We start from the raw sequence: 24,130 nt of genomic DNA, 5'->3' as shown, positions 1-24,130 counted from the left end.
TCTATAACCATTGAAGTTACCCCCTAATGAAGTGTTGAAAGGAGATGATATCCCTTGATAAGGATTCCATGCATTAGCAAAGGGTGGAAAACTCTCAAATGAATTAACTGAAGAATATAACACATTCCCTTGTTGGCTGAAAAATTGATTCCCAACTCCTATCCCACTAACTGCAGGGTTTGTCCAAATCTGGAATGGGTTATTACCTTGACTTATAAATGAAAAAGGCAGTGGCCCTACTGTCAGATTGGAATATGGTATATGACCACTTCCAAATGGGAAACCCTGAAAAGAAGCCGATCCACTCATCATGGATGTAGAGGCGATCGATGGTATGTTCAAAGGAACTGAAGAAATTTCATGAGACGACATTCCATAAGGGATAAATCCAAAACCAGATGTAGTAGCCTGAGAACTTCCACTTGTTGACGAAATGGAAGTAGACCCAAATATAGTCGTGCTGGGAGTAATAGAAGGGATGGAAATAGTTCCTCCTCCTTGTACATATATGGGAGTCTACATGCTCGCAACACTCGTCATAGACGCCATGCTTCCAACGGTGGTCATCGAAGGAATAGAACGGTGTAAACCTGGGCTCGAAGGCCTATGAGTCAGGGTTTCGACGTATAATAGAACGTTTGGATGATCAGTAGGAAAAGGAGAATTTGGAGCCGCAACCGACTTTGAAAGCTCTTTAACTTCGATATTATCTTCCGACTGAAAAATTACTTGAGAAAGAACTGGTATGTTCCTCTCTAACTCTGTACTAGTTCCAGGTCTATCTTGTGAATTAATTACCCCAAGCGGAGGATCAATCTCCGATGTGCCCGCTACCACTGGTTGAAAACCACTAGCAGAATCGCTCCTACACCTTCTAGGAGAAGGCTCAAGACTCGTAGGTGATATCCCACGAAGTCTCCTAGACCATTGAGATGGTTGATCAGCCACTTTGAATTATTTAAAAGATCTTCTTAAAGACTCAACAAATTATAAAGCTAGGCTAACTAGGAGGAAAAAACACTCACTAAAAAGTCCCTAAAGATATCAGCAATCAAACAACTCTTGAGTATTTCCACTCCGGGTGATTAGGACCGGACACCAAAATACAAGAAAGTTAATAACAAGGGCCTTCCGAAAATAGACTAGGGTAATTACGCCCCAAGCCTACTAGCGAAGGTATCAGAGGCAGTTACGCTGACCTCCAAACAACAGCCTTTTCTGGTGCAAGCACCCAAGCTTCGCAAGGGTACCCTCCAGAAGTACTGTTGAACGTGATACAATGTCAACCTCAGGTGCCACGGGATTCCCCTCCGCAGCCACCTATGTGATCCCTAGGATAGGCAACTATGGTCACCAACTCGTATCAGAAGCCGGGGGAACAGTCGTGAGGCGGGATCCGACAAGTAAGAGAGGGGGTATCTCTCGTCCTTATCTTCACTCTCCCTCATGCTTTACTCCCAGTTACAGAGCTTTCCCGGTCTCCCTAACACTATTGGATTTCGCTCATTAATCAAACTTCTATGTTTTGTAATTTTGAGTGGCCTTGGAGAGTTAACTCTCCTCTCGCCTAATCCAAGGCCCTAATAAACCTAAACTTGTTGGTGTATTCTGATGACAACATAAAAGTTCTAGTTTATTTTAATTAATCGCTTGATTTTAATGGTTGTTCTTTAAGTCAAGGGTATAGATGGGAGTGAAACCAATGATGTTTGTATGACGCAACAAAAATCAATGAAAAACTAACTACATGAATGCAATCATTTTTTCTTCGATGAAAAGAGATCTCTATATGGGTTCTACGAAACTTCTACAAAGCAAAGTACTTTTTCTCTTCTTTTCTTGAAACACACTTCACACACCCAAAAACTAAAAGACTATGAATGCTTTAACAATGCAAACTACCCTAATGCAAGATATAATGGAGATGCAAGATCCTAAATTACTCAAAAAGAAAAAGCAATTATCTATAACTAACAATAAGCCAACTTAAGTACCGAAGAGCATACAAATTTTGAACACAAAATTCTCTCCAAACAAGAAAGACAAATTGTAAAAGATCGCAATTCGCTTTCAATAACAAAAAGAAACCATAAAACAAACTTGGCAAAAAAAAACAAAAACAAAAACAAAGTTTTTTGAGATCTTTTCCTTTTTAAAGAAGCAACCAAAACAACTTTTTGAAATCTTCAAAATGCTACTAAAATTCAAAAGATTGAAAAAAGAGCACAAGGAGTCTTTGCAAGCTACAAACTTGAAAATGAACAAAAACTTGAGCAAAAAGACTTCAACTGGTACAAAATGACCCAAATAGCATCAAAGAGCTTGACAAACTGACCAAGAAGCTAGGAAAGAAATACTTCCAAATCGTCAACAAGACTTTAAAAAAGCAAGAAAAGCTATGAGGCCTCAAAACAAAGGAAAGCAAAGCAAGTAGATGTGAAATCCGGGCTTGACACTGAAACTCAAAAAAATCTCGTGCTCTGAAGAACCAAAATAATCAAGAACTTCAGAACGAAGTCTTGTGTGCCAAAACATAAATTACAAACTCGCTAAAGAAGCAAACCTAGGCCAAATATTTTCAATGAGGAAGAGACTTCGAAACAGTAAGCTTGCAGAATAATTAAATTCTTCAGACAACAATTGACCACACAGAGACTGAAAAGACCAGGCAACAAATCTATTTGGGCTGAAAGATTTGAAAAAACAATGCAAAAATTTGCATACGCGACTGTGTTCAAACACAGAAGCATGCACACGCGCTTCTGACACAGGAAACTCGCATATATGCGAGTTCACTTTATAGAAACAAGTGTGTATACGCTACTGTAAACAAAGTAAAGAGCGTATACAAAGCTTTGCAAGAAAAAATAAAAAACAAAGTCTGATCCAAAAGATCAGACTTAAAGTCTTAGACTCTAGTAGACCAAATAAGACTGTAACAACAAGTAAACCAAAGACTGAGCCCTGATTGATACTGAACAACCCAAACCGTGATGAAATGAGGGGGGAATTTATGCTTGGGCGAAGTCCAACGAGTCTCCCCACTTAACCAAATTTTGTCTTTAAGGAAATTGCATTGCAAGGGGGAGATTTTCTTTCCATAACAACATCTCGTCTATGCCAAAGCATTCACCATGTGATTGGCCTTGAGAAACCTTCAATGCTAGTGAAACAAACAAGATAGGATAACGACATGTGTCACTAGAAGAAGAATTTCTTCCTGGAAAAGATACATCATTGGAGAATTCCAATTTTGGAGCAAAATGACCTAAGCCACGATTTGTGGCTAGAGAATTCTGACTTGGGAGTGATATGACCAATGATATGTCACTAGATAATTTAGATTTGGGAGCCAAATAGCCTAACCCAATGATGTGTCACTACAGAATTTTGATTTGAAGGCAAAATGAAGTTGAGCTAGTGACATATCACTTGGAAATTAAGGTTTCAAAGCAACAAGGGTGAGGCCAATGATACATTGTTTGGCAATGTTGATTGGATTGCGATGAGGCTTAATACATAAAAGCAATGGAGTAAATAAGCTATCAAACTTATCAAGGTATTGGAAAGGGTTATTTTAGGTGGATGGTAGAATTTGGGAATATTTTGGAATCCAAGGGATATCGACATAATCAATTATTTGACCTCATTGTGATCCATCAAATTCTAAAATATTTTCAAATCTACAATTAAAATAAGTTTAGATAAAAAAAATTATGTTTTAATGGAGGTGCCCAACACTTAAGAGCATTGTAGGGTGCAATGTGACATGCACCAGTTGGCATCATATTAATGTGTTGACATTGCAAAATAGTGGGCCATAACTCTATGTTGAACTCTCATTTTTTGTGAGTTCATTGTAGTTGGAAAGACTATTTAAGACTATTTGACAAGTAATAGACAAATGTGAACATGGAAATGCCCTTTAAGAAAGTATTAAGATGAAAAATTTTGTGACCTCATCTTCTTGAGGGAGTATAGGGGTCAAGTTGATTACATGATAGAGTGCAAATAGGGTTCAAATTTTAGAGGAAAGGCAAGTCAACAAAATCTTGATACTTCAAGTGTTGGGAAATTATAATCATATTGTTAGAGAATAATGTTAAATGTTATGTCATTATATTTGAATATATAACAATTGGAATAATGTTATATAATTGGAGAGTAAAAATAAAAAGCACACCATTTGGGATTCAATAAGATGGTTAATAGTATATTCAAAAGAGAATATTGACATAAGTTTGTTGATAAGTTTAATGAATATAGATGGAAGGATAGCATTTGATATGGTTGTCAATATAAAAGAAAGAAGACGAGCAAGTGTCCTAACAAGAAGAATAATTCTAAGAGTAAAAGGAAAGTTTAGTGTTATAGTGGCAACTGCTAGGTTTGATCTTGTGCCTGGCCCAAATTACTCCAACGAGTTACCAATTCACCATGGTAAAAAAAAAAAGTAGATGGGTTGCAATAATAGTAGGATGGTACAGTTGCCTTCTTTGCTTTAATTTGTGTATTTGTGCACATTATACAAGATTGTTGATGGACCAATTCTAGACTTCTCAGCATATGACACCTCACTATGGATGGTTCTTACAATCAAATTGTTAGAGGAGCAAGGTTAAGTGTTCATGAGGAATAATCCCAATCAAGGTTGAATATCTAGAGATTATGTTTGTTCAATTTCTAGTTTAGGAGATTAAGGAGATTGTCTATGTACTTTATGTTCTAGAAGAAAAAATACAATTATTGTTATTCGCAAGATGGTTAAAAATGGCATCAAAACCACATTCGAGAAGACCAATTTGGGTTGCAAGCCAATGACTAGAATTTTACCAATGGGAGTTTAATAAGGAATTTTGTAATGCTTGGCATCATTATTAATGAATAGTTTATCATAGTTGAAAGTGGTGTAACAAGGCAAATGACATAGGCTGCAAACGTAGGAAATAAGTTGACTGTATGACATCAAAGACTTAGACATATGAGGATACAGAATCTAGCCAAAGTGACTAGGAAGAAGATAGTTCAAGGAATCAACATGCTTCGAGGGCTTGGAGATAGTGGTAAGTAACATCAGAAGTTGTCTTGAGATGGTCAAACAAGAGTGAAAATGGATTGTTTGACCCAATGGATTGTTTGACTTGGTGCACACAAATGTTTGTGGGCTAATTGTTTGGTCAATTTAGTGATGTCTAAATTGAAACTTTTAAATGTCAACCCGGGGCTCGTAAGCTGATGAAGTGAGGTGTAATATATGTACTTAGATAACCTTTTCTTAATCTTTTGTCGTTTTTATCTTTTTAGTTTGTTTTTGATTGTATCTATCCTAATGTGATGTGATGGAGATGTAATAAAGCGAGTGAATGTGGGTGATTGTGATGATTTCTAAGTGATTTCTTGAAACTTAAAGAGTATTCTAAAATAAAACTTGAACAATAACTGAAATAAAATCAAAGCTTAAAATCAAATAAAAGACTAATGGCATCGGCCCAGTATCTCTGCTGTTGATGAAAATGAAAATAAAATCTATACTAACTCAATTAAAAGCAAGAACAACTACTTTACACTATTTTAACTCTTCATTTAAATCTAATCTAAGTGAGACAAATCACACTATTTTAACCTTTTCTTAATCATGTGAGAACAATTATGAACAGGTCAGTAATGTGAGTCCTAAAGCAAAATAAACCAAGCTGCACTAAGTGATATTTTGGCTCCAATAAAGTTAGTTGATTATAGAAAAAGAACCATCAATAAATGAACAACTTGATAACTACTGAGCAGAAAGTAAAGTGCAAGTTAAAGAAATGATACTAATGAAAATCAAACTGCAGAAAAATAAAGGTCAGCAGCCTAGACAAGATGATCACACATGCCACTAGTTAGGAAAAGAAAAGAAAGAAAACTATCCCGGGCTCGCCTAAGAAACCTGCATAATGTTAGGATATTCCGACACATAGGAAATAATTAAGTTCAACTTGGTCTAGTATAGAGTTAGGTATAGAGTTAGGTAAAGTGTGTTTCTTTACCGTTGTACATTTTGTAACTTACAATCCGACGGTCACGATATGTAGTGATCCGACGGTTCACTCTCTCCTCGGTATTACCGACATTTGATCCGTGGCTTGACACCCGATTGGTCCATGAGTTCTATTTAAAGCGCATGGAGGGTCATTGTTCGGGTAATCCGTGCATGAGAGAAGCTTATGTAAATTTTCATTCTTTGATTAATAAATTGCCTGTAGTAGCCACGTTGGCGCAGGCCGTGGACTGTTTCCCTCTTTGAGGGTTTTAACCACGTCAAAAATACTGGTGTATTGATCTGTGATCTGGTTGTGAGCGGTGTCCTTTTGGTGTTATTTCTGAGGAACTTACCCTGTAAATTCCTACATGGTATCAGAGCTATTTGAGGGCCGCGTCCGTTGGTGATCCAAATCTGAAGCCGGTAGAACTGCATCCGACTGCTGTTTTCTAGATCTGCTGTTTCTGACTGCTTTCGGGCCGAGAGGACTGCTCTGTTGTGTTCGGAGCATCTGTTCCAGTGAGGAACCCTTTTCGTTTCACGCGAAAAGGTTTCCGGTAGCCCTAGCTGCGTCATTTTTAAGATCTGGAGGTATACAGTCTTTATTTGCAGTTTACTGTTATTTTCTCTCTGCTTATTTCGGTTTCGGTTTATTTATCTTTTTTTTAACCGGATCTATACATTTCATTTCTGCATATGCTTTTTGCCCTGCGACTCTGTGCGATTTGGGCAAATCAGAAACAGAAAGGAAGGATTTTTCTCATGCGTATGCTCTTTTCCCTGCACCTTAGTGTGATTTCGGAAAATCAGAAACATTGAGAAAAATATTTAGTTTTTCGGCTAAAGCTAACCTTGAGTCGCAAGGTTCATTTTTTAAAATATCTAGTTTTTTGGCTAAAGCTAACTTCGAGCCATAAGGTTCGTTTTCTTTGCATGTCCGTGTTGGGTTTTGTGTTTTGTGTTTTGTAGGGAAAAAGAGCTTTCTCAAGGCAAGCGCGCAAACCAAGGCCCCCCTCTCTCTCTCTCAATTTTTTTGTATAGATCAATTGGTTCAAAGCTATTTTAAGAGAGTAGAGGTCTTGGGTTCAAGTCTCCATTTTGTGGGGGCGGATTTTTTCATTTCCGCACATTCGCGCACTTTGCCGGCAACTTCAACAATTTTTTTTTTCAAAAAGCCATAACTTCTTCATCCGGAAGCCTTTTTCAGAGCCGTTTTTTTTTAAACCGCCTAATTTTTCGAGATCTATCCATTGGAACACTTACTTTCAGCATCTTCAGCTTCAGTTTTTTTAAAAATGAAAAGTCATGCCAAGTCATTCTTGACAGCACTAACTACTTCCAATGGATATCCTACATGGAAGATTTATTTAGAAGTAAAGGTCTCTACAGAATAGCCACAGGCCAAGAGAAGAAACCAAAAGATGAAGACAAGGCTGCAAAATGGGAAAATAGACAAGATCAAGCACGTGGTTTGATAGGGATGTCTATTTCTCCTGATCTTAGATTCCATATTGCAGAACTTGATACTCTTCATGAAGCATTGGAACAAATCACTAAAGTTTTTGGGATTAAAAATGAAATTAGAGCCCACCAACTTGAAAATGAGTTGCTTACATTGGATCCTAATAATTTATCTTGCATTGAAGATTTCTTGTCCAAATTTAAGACCCTTAGATATCTCTTGGAAGGTGTTAAGGTTAAGAAAGAAGATAGTAACCTTATTTATTCCATCCTTACTAAGTTGGGACTAGCCTACTCTGTATTTGTTTCCACTTTCCATTCTACAAGGGAAGCTTTCATTTGTCAAGGAAAAGACTACAAGGCCCCTTCCTTTGACTCTTTTTGTGATTCTTTAATAAGAGAACAAGAAAAACTCTTACACCTTGGTCTTCTTAATCTTGGAAACTCTTCTAAGAAAGCGTTAGCCGCCCAGCAGCAATCAAATTCAAACAATCCTAAGAAGTCCTATCCTAAAAAGAATGGTCCTAAACCAAACAAGGGTCCTAAGCAAACTCAGCCTCAAACTGAAAGATCATTTCAGCAAAATGATAAGATCAATAAAAACAAATGGAAGAAGACTGATAGACATTGTAACTTTTGTAATCGAGATGGCCACTTAGAATCTAAATGCTTTAAGAAGATGGAAGCCTTGGAAGCTGCAATGAAGAAACATAACATCGATGTGGAGCATACTTAAACTTCAACTTCAGGAATGGCACTTTCTGCATGTCGTTGTCAATCATCTCAGTCTGGTTATGCATTAAATGTATCTTCTTCTTCTCATTCTCATGAGTGGCTCATTGATTCTGGAGCCTCTTATCACATGGCCAAAAATCAAGCCATGTTTTCTTCTTTAAATGATTGTAACACCAAAAATATATATGTTGGTGATGATAGATCTCTTAATGTTGTAGGGACTGGAACTGTTCATCTAGACAATGGTCAGTTTAATGATGTATTATGTGTTCCAACCTTATCCTACAACCTTCTATCTGTATATCATATAACTCATTCAGGTGAAGGTAAAATTGTTGAATTTTCACCTCATGATGTTGTAATAAAGGATCTGAGAGATCCTAAAGAGATTCTAGCTACTGGTATTGTTGATGTTTCCACAAGGTTGTATAAGTTTCACAACTTTGGGTCATCAAATCTTCCCTCAGTATTTGTTGCTCATAATGATGAAGTGAGCAAACTTTGGCATGAGCGATTTGGTCACTTAAACTATCGCTCCCTTCAGCATCTATGTAAAGAAAATATGGTGACAGGTCTTCCTATGGTATCTTGCAGAGATGGTGTTTGTTCCGGATGTGTACTCGGAAAACATCATCGGGACAGTTTTGAAAAACGTGCCTCTTGGCACGCCTCAGCGCCTTTACAGCTTGTGCACAGTGATTTATGTGGTCCACTTCCTGTTGCTTCATTCTCTGGCTGCAAGTATTTCTTAACTTTCATTGATGATTTCTCCAGACGCACTTGGGTATACTTCTTAAAACTCAAGAGCGAAGTATTTAACACATTTTTGGCCTTCAAAGCCTTTGTTGAAAAACAATCTGGACATCAAATTCTTAAGCTAAGAACTGATAATGGTGGAGAATATGTTAAAAACACATTCATCAACTTTTGCACCGAAAATGGAATTCAAATGCAACATACTGTTCCATACACTCCACAACAAAATGGTGTAGCTGAAAGGAAAAATCGCACCTTAAAGGAAATGACTAATTGTATGCTGCAATCTAAAGGACTCAGTCTTAGTTTTTGGGCCGAAGCAATTAATTGTGCAAATTATATAATCAATCGCACTCCTACTAAGGTTCTAAAGAATATCACTCCAGAAGAAGCTTGGAGTTCCATTAAACCAGATGTAAGTCACTTTCGTGTTTTTGGAAGTGAAGCATGGGCCCATATTCCAGATGAAAAGCATAAAGCTTTAGAACCTAAGAGTGAGAAATGTACTTTTGTTGGATATTCTGAAGATGTAAAAGGTTATAGACTTATTCCATTTAAGTCCAAAAATGTTATCATTAGAAGAGATGTAAAATTTGATGAAAATAAATCGGCCTGCGAGCCTAGTCCGGCGGATGTGCCACCTCTTCCTATCTCTTCTACTTTTGAAAACATTTCTTCTTCAGATGATGAAAGTGAGGATGATAATCCTCCCCCACCTTCTCAGGATCCTCAACTTCCAAGATGGGTCCGTGCTACTCGGGATGCAGCAGGTGATCTTGCCGGTGATCCTACAGATCAGCGACGTACACTTTCTCAGTTTGAAAGAGCCTCTTCTTTACTGGCTCAAGCTCCAGTAAATCATGATCCTGACACTTTTGCAGAAGCTTCAGGCCATCCACATTGGGAAGCAGCTATGAATGAAGAATATCATTCATTGTTGGCAAATGATACATGGGATCTTTCCTCTACCAAAGGGACGCAAACTTGTTAGATGTAAATGGGTTTACAGAACCAAGTATGGACCAGATGGAAAAGTTGATAAACATAAAGCTCGTCTTGTTGCTAAGGGCTTTTCACAGGTTGAAGGCATTGACTACACTGAAACCTTCTCCCCTGTTGCCAAAATGAACTCTATCCGCCTTGTTCTTTCCCTTGCTGCCTCTTTAAAATGGGAAGTCCATCAGATGGATGTTAAATCTGCCTTCTTGCATGGGGACTTGCATGAAGAAATCTATATGGAACAACCCATTGGCTTCATCCAAACAGACTCCAACCTTGTATGTCGACTTAAGAAATCTCTTTATGGTATCAAGCAAGCTCCTCGGGCTTGGTATGCCAAAATGGATAGCTTTCTTTTAGAATCTGGCTTTTCTAGGTGTTATTCTGACAATACTGTCTACACCAAGAAAGTGGGCAACTCTCTTATCATCCTTGTTCTTTATGTTGATGATCTTATTCTTACTGGTAGTGATCCCAACCTTATAAACCATGTGAAGTCCAGCCTTAAAAAGAAATTTGAAATGACAGACTTAGGACACTTACACTATTTTCTCGGTCTTCAAGTCTTGCAATCCAAGGAGGGTATTTCCCTTTCCCAGTCCAAGTATGCTTGTGATATTCTCCGTCATTTTCACATGGAAGACTGTAAGCCAGCCCCTTCTCCCTTTCAGTCTGGAGTCAAACTTTCAATCTCTTGTACTTCTCCTGAAGTTGATGCTACCTTATACCGTCAACTTGTAGGAAAACTCTTGTATTTAACCCATACTCGTCCTGACCTTTCCTTTTCTGTTGGCCTTGTTGCTCGTTTTATGCAAAACCCCCGTGAAAGTCATTGGAAAGTAGCTAAAAGAATACTTCGTTATGTTCGAGGCACAGTGCAGTTTGGGATTCATTATAGTGCCAAAGCAGCTCCTCTATTAGTTGGTTTCACTGATTTTGATTGGGCTGGTGACCCTGATGATCGGAAGTCTACTGCCGGTTATGTCTTCACTCTTGGTTTAGGACCTATTACATGGGCTTGTAAGAAACAGGCTGCCATTTCTCTTTCGTCAGCAGAAGCAGAGTATCGTGGTGCCGTGGAAGCTAGTAAGGAAGCCTTGTGGCTTCGTCAGATCCTTTCAGAGTTTGGCTTTGAGCAGCAGCATCCAACCACACTTTGGTGTGATAATCAAAGTGCCATTCAGCTATGCAAAGATCCAGTCCAGCATCAGTGCAGCAAACACATTGAACTACACATGCACTTCATCAGAAAGCTCATTCATGACCATGTTCTTGAAGTGCAATATTGTTCAACAGATGATCAGGTTGCAGACATCTTCACAAAGGCTCTCACAGAGGCGAAGTTCACTAAACTTCGATATATGCTTGGAGTTCAGGAAGTTGTCACTAAGGGGGGATAGGCTCTAGTGCCTCCTTCCTTCTCCTATTGTGTCATATTTGTAAATCCTTCAATCCTATCCCAAGTTTTTTTTAAGGGGGGATGTTAGGATATTCCGACACATAGGAAATAGTTAAGTTCAACTTGGTCTAGTATAGAGTTAGGTAAAGTGTGTTTCTTTACCGTTGTACATTTTGTAACTTACAATCCGACGGTCACGATATGTAGTGATTTGACGGTTCACTCTCTCCTCGGTATTATCGACACTTGATCCGTGGCTTGACACCCGATTGGTCCATGAGTTCTATTTAAAGCGCATGGAGGGTCATTGTTCGGGTAATCCGTGCATGAGAGAAGCTTATGTAAATTTTCATTCTTTGATTAATAAATTGCCTGTAGTAGCCACGTTGGCGCAGGCCGTGGACTGTTTCCCTCTTTGAGGGTTTTAACCACGTCAAAAATACTGGTGTATTGATCTGTGATCCGGTTGTGAGCGGTGTCCTTTTGGTGTTCTTTCTGAGGAACTTACCCTGTAAATTCCTACACATAACACACTGATCAATCATGAACAAAAGTGCAGAAATGTAAATCAACAGAATTCAAAGTTTATGTACACTAATATACATGTTGAAAAAAATAAAATGCAGCAATTCATAAAGGTAACTGTACATTAATATACATGAAATCAGAAAAAGAAATGCAAGAAATTAAAAGTAAAGCTACTGTACAGTGGCTGCAGCAAACAGGGGCCCTCTGCCTACTTCAGCCAATCCAAAGAGCAGTTACACGCTTAGAAACAGAACAGTCTTCTCATAGATTAATCAACAAATGTAAAATACAGTGGGGAGCTTATAAAACGTTTACAAAAGAGGTTTCAACAGAGTTTACAAAATGGATTAACGACTAACTATCCAGCGTTCAAAGACGCTTTATTTATAGCAGAGGAAAGCAAACTAACTTAACGAAAACTAAGCTATTCAAGCAGCTGTGTAAAAACACGTAATCTTGCTGCGTCCTCGGATTTAGGCAACGGTCGTTGTGGGCATTCAATCTGCTGTTGGATTCATGTTTCCCACTGTCTTCGTGGCTGAGGGAGATGCCACCTGTTCTTCACATGCTCCAAAACAGAACACGCAGAGCCGTGCCACCGCCAATGACCTCTGTTTGACCGTATTTGCTTCCTCGTTGACCACGGGTTTTTATGGCCGGTTTGGGTTTCAATTCCCATGGGATCTGTTAAGGTCATTAGTTTCATTGTCACATGTATCTTCCATGTCCTTTAATTTTCAATTTTTGAATAAGTTGAGCCTATGACCATTCTTGTTTTCATAGCCTCAAAGTTATTATCTGACATCCTTGAATTTATTCCGTAGAGAATTCATCCAAAGCACGAAAGAGTGTCAAGTCGGTTGGATTCATGAGGTCACACATGTTTATACAATTCAGTAAAAAGAGGTTATGTGTCAGTTGTTCATCGATCAGAACCATCCGAAATGAAGTTTTGTCAATCTAAAGTTTTGATGGTCATGAGGTCTGGTCATTAAATGTGTTTTAAATTCTTATCCCCTATTCCTATCTACCCCATGTTTCACTATTCGCTACCCTATTTCCCTTTATACATGCCTTCATATATCATCTACATCCTATCCACTTTTCACATATCATTTACATATTATTCACATTACATTTCCTTTCCCTCCCTTAATTCTAAACCTATCCCCATGACACCACTACCACTTCCCTATATTCATCACTGTGGGAATTTGCTACAAAAACCACTCTGTTTTAGCCACCATTTTGCAGAACAGTTTTCAACCACATGAAAGAGATTTTTAGAAACTGAAAGAGGTTTTCCTCAAGGACATAACAAAGAAAAATAACCTCTTCTAGATTTTGCATAGGTGTCACGGATAGAGAGATTTGATTGCATCTTCAAAGCCTAGTTTTCAGACTGCACAAATACTCTATTTTAGTCAAGGTTTTGTAGAGCCTCTTTTGGGAAGTTGGGGAAGAATTCAGAAAAAATGAGAGTGGTTTATCTTCACAAAACTATAATATACAATAACCTCCTTCATTTTTTACACCGGTATTATTGTTTGGGAGATATGCCCCGTTGAAAATCTATTGTGCATGAGCTACATAGTAAGCAATCAACTTTTTATGCTTTTCTTCATTTTCATTCCAAGAAGATATGCTTCAAAGACAAGTTCTTTTCCAGTGATTTAGTGTTTTTCTTAAGATAAGAATGCTTTATGTTTTTTTTATTTAGAAGAAAAAGACTTGAAACAACAAAAAGGTTTCCTAATTTTACTTTGATTTGATCCTCTGTTGGATCAAAGATGCGATGCATCTAGACATTATGGATTGGCTATTGTATTTCTATTTAAACTGATTAATGCATATGGAAATGGTTGTTGATGGTTCAATGATGTGTTAGTTTTATTTTTTTCGAAGTTTATGCTTGTGTGATCAATTCATGGTGCAATTTCTTATGTATTGAGGGTTATTGATTTAACTGTACAAGGATTCTTACGGTATGGTGTATGGGATTTGTTTTGTTTACTGTTTAATTATTTTATTTCCTCCCTATGTTTTATGAGTATTTGATGTCAGTTGATTTAGAATTTAGTTTACTTGCTCTTTTTCAATTGTCTTCATGTTTCAGTTTCAAATGAAATGCTATATGCTCATGCATGTTATCTTCTCTATTTAGTCTCTTTTTCTCCTATATAAACAACATTGTCTTATTGTTGAGGAAGAATTTGTTTTGTTTTAGTTTATCTCCTCTATACTATAACTTATCATTGTATCCCAAAGGCATGCTTACAAGCCCTTGTAATAGTTGTTGGTTTACTTGCATAAGTAAATGAGTAAAAGGCTAAATTGATCAGGTGTTATTACCTATCCAGCGACTCACACCAACCAAATACTTTCAAAATTCCTTGGTCAGAACTGGTCTCTACTATAAATTTGTGCTTTAAAGTTTTTATATTTTTTAGTGAGGAAGCCCCCTCCGGCTAGAAAAGACCAGTTTCTAGCCCAAAGTGGTTTGTGGTTACCTCTGTAGCCATTTTCTCAGCTTGAAGGGATTTTACAGAGTGATAACATATTGGTGTCATTGTCGGGGACCAAACGATTTCATCTTCCCCAGGGAAAAATCTTCAAAGTTTCAGATTTGGTTGTTGATGGTGAACAACAGTCAGACTTAGGAAGGCTGAACCATTCACCTAGTGACTCCAATCAAGCAGAACTCAGATTTTCAAGTTCCACTGGTGTCTCCACATCTTCAAAATGAATTCAGCTACAAGGTATGCTCCCATGAATCGAGATCACATCCCAGGATTTCCAAACCGCATGCCTTGTGTAGATTGGTAGACTTATCTACCAAGGTTCAAAGATGATGACGGAGAGGATGTTGCTCTACATCTGGTTAAATTTCATATGCATGCACGCAAGTTGAAGGTTCAATTTCATGAAGATTGTCTCATGAAGATGTTCATGGCTACTCTGGAAGGAAAAGTGTGGTCTTGGTATGAAGGTTTTCCATTTGCTAGCTTGTATTCACTCAAGGATTTTCATTTAATATTTTTTGACAAATACAAAGAATCTCATCATTTTTTGTCGTTGGTTGAGAATCGTTGCGACCATGTTGAGAATTTCATTCAAAGTCCGGAAGTTTTTTATGGCGATGAGGAGTTCATGGACGAAAAAATATTGGAAGCTTTGCACGAGAACCCTTTTCATCACCAAGAAGATATGGTAACTTCTCTCTTGCCTGAAAATGAAGTAGATCAACTTTCTGATGCAAATAGTTATGATTCAGTTTCTGAGTTTGATGAAAGTTTGCAGCAATCTTGTCAGTCTTTTTGTGATCAAAAGTATGAGAATTCTTTAAAACAGTAGAAGGACATGGTAAATGTAGAGGACAGTTGCCATGATATTCAGGTGGATTTACAAAAGGAAATAGTTTCTCCAAGGGCTGAAAATGAAATAAATATGCATTTCATTGATGTGCTTTCTCCTGAACTTGTTGATGACGTTCAACAGCCTTTAGACATTTCAGAAGAACAAAAGAACAGTAAACTCAATTATAATGAAGAATCAATGCTTACATATAGCAATCATGTTCCATCATCTAAGTTTAATGAACATTTGTAGCAGTATTGTCAACCTTTTTTTGGTCAAAGGTATGAAGATAGTCGTCCATATGTCTCTTCAGATTGTACATTTCCTGAATCTTTCATTCAAGAGAAAATTGGTCTGAATCAGTTTTCTAAATCAGCAAGTGTAGAGACTTTAGACACTCAAACATCACATATCATAGAGCTGCAAGAAAGCAACAGCCCGGTATATGACATAGTTCAAACAAAATCACATGAAGGGTTAACTTTTAATGTTGCTGATGTATATGATGTGGCTTTCCTCTTTTAATCTGTTCAAGAATATACAAAGTCTCTCCTTGCTATTAATAATGAGGATGATAAACAAACTGCTGCCATTTATTTTGAGAGTGGTCTTGAAACTGATGACATAGAACAAGAACAACCAACAGTTAGGAATGATGTTTATTTTTCTCCTTTTGTTGATCAACAAGAAGCAATCCTTCAAGATCCTTTGGTTAGCCTGTTGGAAGCATCAAAAAAGGTGGAGTTCATTTTGTTCGTCAGCATAGGTTTTGGACTCAGGTTTCATATCAAGTTGCCAATATTTACATCTTTTTGTCTGCTTACAGAGGGTGTGAGCAGAATTCAATCAAGTAGCCTTCTGCTTGACTGGCTACATTGGAAGGAGGTGATTACCTAGTGTACATACTTTCAACATATGCAAGATTCCATTGTACATACCACTTTACCTTTGAAATATTGTAGGTGTGGGTAGTCAGAGTTGAGATTTAAAGCCCGAGGTGAAGGCCATAAGATCTTAACTTTTCGTTGCCATATGTATTTCAGTCAGTCAGTTAGTTAATTTTTCAGTGTCTATGGTTGACTCCATTGCCCAATGGTCTAATTAGGCTACTAGTCTGCGTTTTTGTTCTTGGCACCTCGCTAGGAGGCTACCATCCCCATTGGAGCCAATGTTAGGGTCATTAGTTTCATTGTCAGATGTATCTTCCATGTCCTTTAATTTTCAGTTTTTGAATAAGTTGAGCCTATGACCATTGTTGTTGTCATAGCCTCAAAGTTATTGTCTGACATCCTTGAATTTATTCCATAGAGAGTTCATCCAAAGCATGAAAGAGTGTCAAGTCGTTGGGATTCATGAGGTCACACATGTTTATACAGTTAAGTAAAAAGGGGTTATGTGTCAGTTGTTCATCGATCAGAACCATCTAAAATGAATTTGTGTCAGTCTAAAGTTCTGATGGTCATGAAGTCTAGTCATTAAATGTGTTTTAAATTCTTATCCCCTATGCTTATCTACCCCATGTTTCCCTATTCCCTACCCTATTTCCCTTTATACATACCTTCATATATCATCTACATCCTATCCACTTCTCACATATTATTCACATTACATTTCCTTTCCCTCCCTTTGTTCTAAACCTATCCCCATGACACCAATACCACTCCCCTATATTCACCACTGTGGGAATTTGCTACAAAAAATACTATGGTTTAGTCACCATTTTGCAAAACAGTTTTCGACCACATGAAGGAGATTTTTTGGAAACTGAAAGAGGTTTTTCTCAAGGACAGGTCAAAGAATAATAACCCCTTCCAGATTTTGCACAAGTGTCATGGATTGGGAGATTTGATTGCATTTTCAAAGCTTATTTTTCAGACTGCACAACGGTTTCCGACCACATGAACGAGCTTTTTTGAAAACTGAAAGAGGTTTTTCTCAAGGACATGGAAAAGAACAATAATATCTTCAAGATTTGGCATAGGTGTCACGGATCGAGAGATTTGATTGCATCTTCAAAGCCTATTTTTCAGACTACACAAATACTCTATTTTAGTCATGGTTTTGCAGAGTGTTTTCGGGAAGCTAGTCAAGAATTCAGAAAAACTGAGAGAGGTTTATCTTCACAAAACTATAATCTACAATAACCTCCTTCAGTTTTTACACCGGTATTATTGTTTGGGAGATATGGCCCGTTGAAAATTCGCTGCGCAGGTGCTACATAGTCAGCAATCAGCGTTAAATTTTTGTTTTTGTCATTTTCATTCCAAGAAGATATGCTTCGAAGACAAGTGTTTTTCTAGTGATTTAGTGTTTTTCTTAAGATTCCTCTATTGGATCAAAGAGGTGATGCATCTAGACATTATGGATTGGCTATTGTATTTCTATTTAAACTAATTAATGCATATGGAAATGGTTGTTGATAGTTCAGTGATGTGTTAGTGTTAATTTTTTCGAAGTTTATGCTTGTGTGATCAATTCATGGTGCAGTTACTTATGTATTGAGGGTTATCGATTTCACTGTACAAGGATTCTTACGGTATGGTGTATGGGATTTGTTCTATTTACTGTTTAGTTATTTTATTTCCTCTCTATGTTTTATGAGTATTTGATGTCAGTTGATTTAGAATTCAATTTAGCTGCTCTTTTTCAATTGTCGTCACGTTTCAGTTTCAAATGAAATGCTATATACTCATGCATGTTATCTTCTCTGTTTAGTCTCTCTTTCTCCTATATAAATAGCATTGTCTTATTGCAGAGGAAGAATTTGTTTTGTTTTAGTTTATCTCCTCTATACTACAACCTGTCATTGTATCCCAAAGTCATGCTTACAAACCCTTGTAATAGTTATCGGTTTACTTGCATAAGTAAATGAGTAAAAGGCTAAATTGATCATGTGTTATTACCTATCCAACCATTCACACTTCAACCAAATACTTTCAAAATTCCTTTGTCAGAACTGGTCTTTGCTATAAATTTGTGCTTTAAAGTCTTTATATTTTTTAGTGAGGGAGCCCCCTCCAGCTAGAAAAGACCAGTTTCTAGCCCAAAGCGGTTTGTGGTTACCTCTGTAGCCCTTTTCTCAACCTAAATGGATTTTACGGAGTGATAACAAGATCAAGCACACTAAGGCTATTCCATCCACTTTACACTAGGTACCATCCTTGGAAAGAGGGGAAGTGCCATAGAGATTCGTGTGGAGTTATCTCCAAGGGGTTAAAAAAAAAAAAAACTCAATCGCTAGCTCAATTGATTGGTGCCATTATTAGTGACAATAATTTAACACACTAGGCAGGACCTAAAATCAAATCCCATGGGGCTAGGTACACTAAGTCTACATTAATCATTTTACACTAGGTATTATCCTCAAAATGAGGGGAACTGCATAAGATTTCCTTGGGAGTTATTTCCATTGAGAAAAGAGGTGCTAATGAATGGCAGTGGTGGGGAATTCATGTTGAAAGAATTTATCAACCAATACAAATAAGCTAAGCTTATTAGACACAAAGAAACTCCCGTCACTGAACAATTAAATGGAGTGAAGAAGCAAAAAAAAATTAATCATTGGTGAAGTGCATGAAGTTCAAGGTGCATCATGTGGAGTTTGACTATCATATATAAGGGTGAGGTCGAGGTAATAACAACATATATCAGTCACAAGGTTACTACTCAAACTTCCTTGCATAATAGATGAGATGTGAAATGAGAGGAGGTTATAAATGAATATTTTACGGTGTTTGGATGAAAAAATGCTCATATTGGTGTTGAAGGAAATGTGACAAAAATAGAACACGAAAAGTCAAAGACACAAATTCACCTGAGGTTGAAAAAAGTATTTATTTTGGGTTCCAAAGACATGCATTGTTATTGAAAACAGAAATGTCATGTTTCATGAAGAAATAAAGTGATTTTTTTATGGGTTTGGAGTCAACGAAGTCAATCAACAATCTAACAAATAGTGAAATGCTAACAAGTGTCAAGGCACTAATCCCCATATCATATGAAATTAGGGAATCTACCAAGTGTCAAGGCACTAATCCCCATATCCTATGAAATTAGGGAATTGTCAAACATAATGGAAAGGCGTCTTGAAGATCCAATGTGAAGTTGGTGAGCATTGGTTGTGACGCACTAAAAAGACCATACAAGTGGAAAATTGTGTGTAATAGAAGTCAATGGGAATGCGGGATCTTTCAAATAGGTTGACCTTTTATGCTTTGTTGGCCAATACATATAAAGCCAAAGTGGCTGAAATAAGCACTCAAAAGAGAGATTTTGTTGAGTGAAGGAAAACATTGGTTGTAGGGTATAGCTCCTCCATGCAAAACCACATCTGAAAGTTGACTCCATTGTCTTTGTAGCAAAATACTATAGTGGCAACGGGGTGCTGAAAAGGAAGTACAAAGCATATGAATTTGTGGAGAGATACAAAGGTAGACTAATGGTGAAGTGTTACTCCTATAAGGAAGGTATTTATTAAAAAATATTAAAAAAACAAAACAAAGATGATGTCAATTAAACTATAGTGTTTCATGAGGATGTACCACTAGGATGGGGGCATGCACCCCATCTTTTCCACGCTTCTGGAATGGGGAATGTTTGGGAAAACATTTCCCCCATGTCTCCTGTTTGGGGAAATGTATGGGAAACATTTCCTAGTGTGAGGGACGTGTTTTCTTAAAAGGGAGGCTTTTGAAAAGGGGGGCATTTAGATGCTCCCCTCCTACAAAAGGGGAATTCCTAGTTGTCCCCTTTCAAAAAAATTGTCCAACAACCTACGAAGATAAAACAAAAATAGGGGATAGAGTTTTAAGGAGTCCTTGACCTTGATAATTTAATGGTAATATTAAATTCTTAAAGTAAAAAGATAATCCTTTTACTTAAATTTTTAACATTACCAAAAAATTTTTCAGCATGCTTGACAATGGTTCCAACCTCATCAAATTTCCCTTGGAAAAAGTAGAATTTCATATCCCATTCAAAATTCAATGAACTTAACAATTTTTAGGATTTCAAGATTGGCAAGATTATAGCATTCCCATTGGATTGCACAATGATGAATTTGAATGGGATAAATTGTTATTGTTGAGATATTATCATTATTATTTTTTACTTTTATAATTCTAGAGACCGGGACCCCAACATCCTCTCATCCCCCTAACTTTCCATATTTGAGATGCTCCCACATCCCCCTTGTGTGTCTCCTTGCTCTGCTCTGTTGCCTCCCCCTTGTGTGTCTCCTTGCTCTGCTCTGTTGCCTTGAAAACTTGGTGGAACATAGTGAAGCTATTATATATTATTGTCGATATTGACAAGCCTTGACAGGAAGATGCAACAAATGGATATTGAAACAATATTTCTTAATAGGGATCTATTTAAAAAAATGGAAGGCTTCATGGTGGAACGTAAAGAATTTCTCAACAGAGATCTATTTGGAACAAATGGAAGGCTCCATGGTGGAAGATGGAGAGTTGTTGATCTATTGGCTATAGAAGTCATTACTAATTAGTGGTGTTTTAATCAATTTTTTTGTTTTACAAGTGTCATCCTTTGTGCCATCCATTGTAATTTGGCCCTACTTCCCAACCATCTCAAAAACCGAATTCCCTATCAATGTAAGTTTTTGGTAGACAAAGAATTACTGACTACGGAGATGCTATCATTGTCCCTTGCATTATCATTGTTGCAAGTGTGGAAATAGAAGATGATACCAACTGGCACATGAACAAGTTTTTTTGCCCTTCACTTTATCTGGCTTGAACAACCTGAAAAGTTGGTTAGTTGCAATCCAAAGTCACTCTTTGACAAATCATTATCACATTCAGGTTCTACATGAAAAATGAAACTGTTTAATGTTTAGAAGGTCAGCAGTCAGAGCAGTGCATATATACTTTTGATCGTTCTGATTTATAGCTCATTTCATTTTTCCTGTTTGTTTAGGGAAACTCTGCTTTGCTGGAGACATACAAAATAAACAGAATTTTGAAGTAAGAACCTGCTGTCCAGATATGATCTGGCATTCATTCTGTCACCAAGGTGCGAGAACTATAATAAATAGTGGGAGACTGCTTACTTTAAAAGCAGCACAATCACATCTTTTTCATAGGCTCCGCCTATTTCCCTCGAAACAATGAATAATCACTATAGGAACACATCCTTTTTTTTCATGTTAGATACTTGTCTCTAGGATAATGCCACCAATCTTTAAAGTGATGGAGATGGTGGGGTATCTCTGTCAACCATTTCTCTTATGACAATATTGGAAATGTCTTTGGTAGTAGTGGTGCAGCCACAAACATACAGTACTCAAGGATCCCTTCCCTTGTTTAAGTGCCCATAAACTCAAAGCAAATTCTTAGCTTTTTACTATGTTAGAAAAGAATAAATTCGTTTTGATGTCCAGCCAAATCTGCAGCATAGGTTTCATGGCCCTCTTCTACTTGGAATCATTATCAGAGGTGGGAAGGTTCCCAATCTAGTATCAATTTTTAGTTGTAGGGGTGCAAGCTACTTCATACAACAAAAGTATTCAGCTTATTATTCGAACCAATCCAGCTACATCCTGGCATCTTTTTTACCCTCCTATCTTTCATTATTCTTCGCATTTTCTGTACACCATCCCACCTGCCAACAGTTGCATACATATTTGACAGCAAGACATAATGCGCAGCATTCTCGGGATCCAATTCAAATAGGTGTTCTGCCGCATACTCTCCTAGCTCTACATTGCCATGGACTCTACAAGCAGCAAGCAAGGATCCCCATACAATGACATCTGGTTTCATTGGCATTTTACTGATAATGTCCCAAGCCTCAATAAGCCTACCAGCACGGCCAAAGAGGTCAACCATGCAACTATAGTGCTCTAATCCAGGTTTGATCCCATAATCACTAATCATACGATCAAAGTACTGCCGGGCATCATTCACTAAGCCTGCATGGCAGCAAGCAGACAGAACGCCAACCAAGGTTACATAGTCAGGTTTTGTACCCAAATGTTGCATTTCTTTGAAGAGATGCAAAGCATCATAGGCACGCCCATGCAATGCATACCCGACAATCATGGAACTCCAGGAAACCACATCTCGTCTAGGCATTTTGTGGAACACTTTGTCTGCACCATCTATGCTCCCACATTTAGCATACATATCAATGAGGGCATTCCCTACAAATATATCAGACTGAAATCCATTTCTAATTATGTCTTCATGAACCTCTTTACCCTTTTCCAGAGCTGCCAAGTTAGCACATGCAGGTAGAAGACTAGTCAGAGTAACCGAATTCGGCTTCACATCCGTCAAACACATCTGCTGAAAGAGCTCCAAGGCCTCTACAAAACACCCACGCTGTGTACACCCTGAAATCATTGCATTCCATGATATGAGATACCGTTCTGGCATTTCGTGAAAAAGCTTCAGGGCTTTGTCAACATGCCCATTTTGTGTGTATCCTGCAATCATAGCAGTCCATGAGACTGCATTCCGTTCAGGCATTTTCTGAAAGAGCTCCAGAGCCTCGTCAAGACAGCCACACTGAGCATATCCAGCAACCATGGCAGTCCATGAAACTACACTTCGTTCAAGCATTTCGTCAAACACTTGGCGTGCATCCTCAATAACCCGACATTTAATATACATGTCCACAAGGGCACTCCCCACAAATACATCAGAATGAAACCCAGTTTTAATAATATCCCCGTGGATCTCCTTCCCATGTTCCAGAGCTGCCAAGTTCGCACAAGCGGGGAGAATGCTTGAATAACTGAACTGATTGGGTTGAACACCTGTTTGTCTCATTCGGAAAAACAGTTTCAATGCTTCCTTAACAAATCCATGGCTCGCATAAGCTGAAATCATGGCAGTCCACGAGACAACATTTCGTTCGGGCATTTCGTCAAACACTTTGCAGGCATCCTCCAGATTTTCACACTTGATATACATTATCACAAGCATGTTACCCAAATACATATCTGGATTAAATCCCGTTTGAATGATGTGAGAATGGACTAATTTCCCTTGGGATGGAGACTTATTATTTAAGCAGAGCTGCAAGAGAAAAACATAAGTGGAGAAGTTTGCACGAATGCCTTTCGTCTGCAATAAGTGAAGTGTTTCGTTGCGTTGCCCAGTGTCGCTTCCATAAGAACTCTTTCTATAACCGAATTCGGGCAGAATATCAGTTATCTTGGTGTTAGAATAAATGTTAATGGCCTCGACTCTATGATGGAACCAGATCAGCTTCTTCCTCTGACATTGAGCCATAAAAATTGTAATCGACTTTAGCATTCCTAAAAGACCGGAGCAATCTCATGTTTGAAGCATGGATTTGTGTTTGTGATCTTGCTCTCTTTCGCAGTGGTTTTGCATTAAAGAGAGCGCTGATGGCATAAGAATGATCAAATGGCTGTTAAGCGAAACCATATTTTAAGGTCTTTGGTTTCTTTAACAGAGGTAAAGTTAACGTATCATTTTTCTGTGTAGGTTCCACAACCTTGTTGTCAGGTGTTTGAGGTTTAGAAATTTACTGTGCGTAGAATTTGGATTTCTCGACCGTTAACTGTCTTGTTATTCCACTTACTGCAGAATTTGGAATTGTTAAACATTTTAAGTGGACTCACTACCAAAATTGTCTTTGTTATTTGGAATCTTATTGTGTCCAGAATTTGGAATTGTTAAACATTTTAAGTGGACTCACCACCTATTAAGTGATTATTTAAAACAAAATATTTACTTCGAAATAATTTTGAGTAGAATGAAAATTATATTTAAAAAAAATAAAAAAAAATAAATTAGATTGATAGTAATAAGAAAGTACAATAAAATAGGGGATTTAGGATTTTATTGGTTTGTCTTGTCTTTTCTGTGTTTAGCAAAATC

General features: G+C 37.6%; 1 pseudogene; it reads right to left on the bottom strand.

Moving 5' to 3' along the window:
* Positions 1–21,157: 21,157 nt before the first annotated feature.
* On the bottom strand, positions 21,158–23,759 carry LOC149215500 (pentatricopeptide repeat-containing protein At2g20540 pseudogene; annotated as a pseudogene).
* Between the last annotated feature and the right edge of the window lie 371 nt (positions 23,760–24,130).

Source organism: Pinus tabuliformis, chromosome 1_1 (assembly GCF_031772625.1).
Source record: "Pinus tabuliformis cultivar Carrire ecotype Pingquan chromosome 1_1, CPIR1, whole genome shotgun sequence".
Lineage (NCBI taxonomy): Eukaryota > Viridiplantae > Streptophyta > Pinopsida > Pinales > Pinaceae > Pinus > Pinus tabuliformis.
Note: the sequence above shows the minus strand (reverse complement) of the source record. Positions and strands in the feature narration are given on the sequence as shown.